The sequence below is a fragment of the Tiliqua scincoides genome, chromosome 4, assembly GCF_035046505.1.
Source record: "Tiliqua scincoides isolate rTilSci1 chromosome 4, rTilSci1.hap2, whole genome shotgun sequence".
NCBI lineage: Eukaryota > Metazoa > Chordata > Lepidosauria > Squamata > Scincidae > Tiliqua > Tiliqua scincoides.
In genome coordinates, this window is record NC_089824.1 from 40,838,689 (window position 1) to 40,843,378 (window position 4,690).

Consider the following 4,690-nt stretch of genomic DNA (forward strand, 5'->3'; position numbering starts at 1 on the left):
ATTTGAGGAAAAGAGGCACTTGCAGGTACTTTGTATTGGACCATGAAATGCAATTATGACCTGAGGGCAGAAAAATGTTCAGAAAAAAAATAAAACTTATTGAATGAACGTGTGAAAACAATCTCCTTGTGTTCTGGCAGTGGAAATCTTCCACTAGAGTTCATTGGCTGAGATTTAGAACCACATCATGCTTTTGCATACCACTTACGATGAATGCCACTTATGATTTATGTGGCCTGCTTGCCATACAGATGGCAGCAGTGAATTTGGTGAGAGGGGGAAGCACTGGTAGAGCTCTGCTCTGCTGGATCCTGAACTCCGTGTCAGGCCAGAAGGCCTGACATGGAGTCTCTCAAGATTGTGTCAACAAAATAGCTGGCAGACTTGAGAGTCCCATTGCAGGGCTTAGGGCTTTTCCCGGGGGAAGGGGACAAAAATCCCCTTCCCCCAAGGAGACATCCAGCAGCTGCTTCAGAGCTGCAGGATGCAGCGCTAGCCACTTTGGTGCCACTGAACCCAGGGATGGTGCTGCCTTTAGGATTGGGCTGCCCATATCATTATTCACTGGACAGCCTTTTATTATTAAAAAGTATTATGATTGATTCCAACAGTGTAAAATAATAGTTTGCCTCCCATTTGGTAATCTGTTTACAGTGGTTGGGACGCAGTCCAGAGGAATCAACTGTTCTGTTCCTCATTTAAATGCCTGCTCTCAAGTGGCCAGCAAGCTCCATGTGCCCCCCCAAGCCCTCTTCCAATGTCATGGACCCCTCCCAAGCAGCACCATAGGAGAGATGGAGTGTCATCAGAAAGAACTTTTTCACCTTTCTTTGTATGTATACAAGTGAAGTGCTTTCTGTTCACAAGGAAGACAAGTTGGAATGGATTTCACCCAATGGCTTTTGTGCTCTGGAGAACAGAGGTATGGATTTTCATCATCATTTCTCTACTTGTGAAGTTACGGCCCATCCAATGGTTGGGCTGCACTGGCAGAGCACATGTTCTGCTGACACAAAAGTGCTGTAAAGCTCTTTGTGACAGTGTTACTTGCTGGCATGCTTGCAGGAAGTCCAGAACCTTCCTGCATGTGTTGGCAGAGCGAAGAATGCCTGTCGAACTTGGTAAGTCCAGAGAAATGGTTGGGGGAGGAAAGGAAGGAGATGGGACGAAAGGGCAGCCCAATCCTGAGCTGTATGGCACCTAGAGGAGCCGTTCTGAGCATGTCATGCAGCCAGAGGCAGCTGCTCAGGGGAAATTTGTCCCCAACCCAGCTAAGGAAGCAGGCCCAGCAATGGGGCTACTCAAGTCTGCGCCTGCTATTGAGCCAGTGCAGTTTTGAGAGGTCCAATGTTGGTCCAGGAGACCCAACATGGGGTACTGGATCCAGTGGAGCAGAGCTGAGGGTTCAGGATCAGGTCCTGAGGTGGTGGCTTGATCCTGGGAGGGGGGTAGGATTGATGGTTCCGGCATATCCAAATCTCTTTCCTGGGCATGATCCATCAGTACTGATCAACTTGGACTTGCAGCAGTGATATCACTGGTACAGGTTTGAGTTGATCCATTGTGGCTGCCGGGGCTTAACCTGGGGTAAAGCGACAAATGTCCCATTACCCTGAGGAGGCTTCCAGCAGCCAAAAATCCCCCATGGGATGCAGCATAGCTAGCACTGGCATCTCTGCATCGCCACGTGGGGATTTAGGTAGGACTGCTGATTTAGGTAGGACTGCTCATGGGGCTTCAGGTGAGGTAGGAAGTAGGCTGCATGTGCATTTTGTTCTCTGACCAAGAGAACATTTGATTTCATTTTTTAACAAAAATTTGTTTGCCACAGCTGAGCGATGATAGCAATTTGAGACAAAATAATATTAAATAATAATGAAGCAGTTCCCCATAGCTGGAAGAATTACAAAATATACTAATGTTCTAAGCTAGTGTCTGCCAGAGTGATAGGCTCCAGAGAATGATCAGGAAAATGGCTTTTAGACTTTGCTGGTTTCACAGATCTCACCAATCAGTATGAAAATGCAACCCAGGTAACCTCTACCTAAGCCTTTTATGCAAGACACCAAGGTTCACATTAAACACGATGCAAGACATACCATACACAAACCACTTATCCAGGTGATAAGGCACACTAGGCATCTCATCTAAACCAGATCACCTTGCCTGCTGCAGCTTTAGTGAGCACATCTGCCTGGTCATAGATCCCCAGTGTGGTTGCACTATATGCACCTGCAAGGTAAACTGGTTTATATGAGATGCCATGCGCGTAAGAAGTATTACAGGTAAAGTTGTTGCACAGCCAGTGCTCTAAGACAGGCCTTAAATAAAAGGGGTGTGTGTGCATTTCTTCCTGGCTTTAATGTTCAATTACATATGTATACCACTCCTCCCCTCTTTGATCATGCACGACCAAAATACATGGTATATGTCTGAGGAGACCCACAGTCGGCCCCAGAGCTTACATGGAGGTACGTAAAAAAAACTTTACTTACTTCTCATTTGCCTTTGTTTCCTCCTCCCCTCCCCTTCCCAGCCTAGGGTGCAGTTTTTTTGCGTGGCTGCATTGGGGCCTTAATGTTTGCATAGGGCTAGACTCAGAAACTAACACAAGGTGCTTCTTGGCTAGAGATTCAAACAGGTCTCCTTGGCCCAAATTGAACACTATCTACTGCACCACATTGATTTCTGCCCGAGTTAAGTCTGTGAATATTTGAAAATCATAACATCACAGTCCACTCCTTCATTTCCCTCTGTTCTTTTTTGGCAAACAAGGACATCACAGAAACAAAGGGATTAGCCTTCACCGATAAAGAAAGATTTTGTAGCACACTTAAAAGATTTGCCTGATTCCAAAGCAGATATCGTTTCAAGATCTCTTATGGAGCATTAGCACATTTGAACAAGACCCAATGCAATTCCAAGTGTTTGAGCTAAGGCCCGGTGGGAGGACAATACGTTCCTACTTTAAGTTATGCATTTTGCATTGCTTTGCGCTGAAATTGCCTCTTGGGTGACATCCATGCATAACTTTCATTGCCTAAATCATGGGGAAAGTAGTCAAATAAACTTTTCTATTTCCTAGTGGAAATTTTCAATTACTAAAATGTGCGTACTTATGCTAGAGGAATCAGTGTCTACTTTCTCTAAATCTCAACTAAACACAGATTCTAAATTTTGACTGAAAGCACTTTAGGATACAGAATGATGTGCTTGTACAACTCCTTAACAATGCACGTTTACTCAGAGGTAAGTCTCATAATATTCAATGGAATTAACTTCCGGATATGTTCTTTATTGGCTTGTGTTTGCGCCAGATTTTTTGCAAAAACTTGGCTCGCAAAAGTGCATCAGTTGAATTTTCCATAAGATACCTATAGGAAACGCTTTCATTGAAAGATAATATTTATTGAATATGATTCATAAAGGACCAAAGTGGAGAGCAGGAAAGATCAATTTTAATCAGTTCGACAGCTTAAGGAAGTGGGCTGTGCCACATATTATGAGGGAAGGCAAAGGAAACCAAAAAGCCACCAGGGTCATAATGGTTAGGAAGTCAGTCCGGAAGTCTGATACGGGAGACCAGGGAGTAATGTGGAACTACATAGCATACATAATGGCCTGTGGGTGAAGCCTGAAAATGGGGAAAGGTTTGCCTTGGCGTGTGAAGACGCCCATCAGAGGATGGGCAAAGGAACAAATGAGGGGGTCAGCTGCTCTCCCCTCCCATTTCCCAACTAGGCATCTCAGATTGACAAGAGGGAGAAGGGAGGAGGTTGTCAGTCTCATCTGTGGTTCTTCCTTTCCTCTCTTAGCAGCACCACCCTGCACATGCCCAATCTTGTCTGATCTTGGAAGCTAAGCAGGGTCAGGCCTGGTTAGTACTTGGATGGGAGACCGCCTGGGAATACTGGGTGCTGTAGGCTTATACCATAGTCTTTCGAGACTGAAGGTTGCCAACCATTTTAGCAGCACCCCCCTCCCCCCCTCTCTCTCTCTTGGCATGATGGCAGTCAACACAGCCTCCAGAAGCCAGTAGCTCTCTGTCCATCCTTCCCTCATCACTCGCAGCAACATCTGAATTTTAAACCCATCACTACAACTGAGGCATGCAATGTACAAGATGAAATGAAATTAATTTTCTGGTTTCCCCATGAATTTGCATTATGAAAAGATTGTTAGTTTAAGGCACCTAGATACAATTGTTTATATTTTTATTCAAGTAATATTGAATAATATTAATGACTAGTAATGTTAATGACTAGTGAAGAAGTGTTAAAGTCTGTTATGATTTTTCAGAGGACCATACTATCTGCTATATATATGTAGCTTTGGGTATTTTTTGCCAGTTTATATGTAAATTCCATTACCGCTAATGACAGTAGACTATGCCCTTCTAGTTTCAAGTGCCTGTATTATTTTTACTTCACTTGGAATATGATTAGGTATAATGAGAATTTGGGATTCAGTGAAGACACAGCCACTTAATTGTGAAGATTTAGTGCAATTTTACAATCTGATTATGCTAAAAATGTTCCAACTTACAGCTTTTTCAAGCAAGCATAATAGACCTTATTCAATAAGTATGCTTAATCAGGTGTTGCATGGACAGATCTATGACACTTCCTTTTAAAATAAAAAAAAGATTATGTTTTCAAGTGCTACTTTCCTTTTCTTTCTGAGTCTCACA

The 4,690-nt window shown here is 43.6% G+C and overlaps 1 pseudogene; it reads left to right on the forward strand.

The window, feature by feature from the left end:
* The first annotated feature begins 3,807 nt into the window (after positions 1-3,807).
* On the forward strand, positions 3,808-3,926 carry LOC136649806 (5S ribosomal RNA; annotated as a pseudogene).
* Positions 3,927-4,690: the final 764 nt, after the last annotated feature.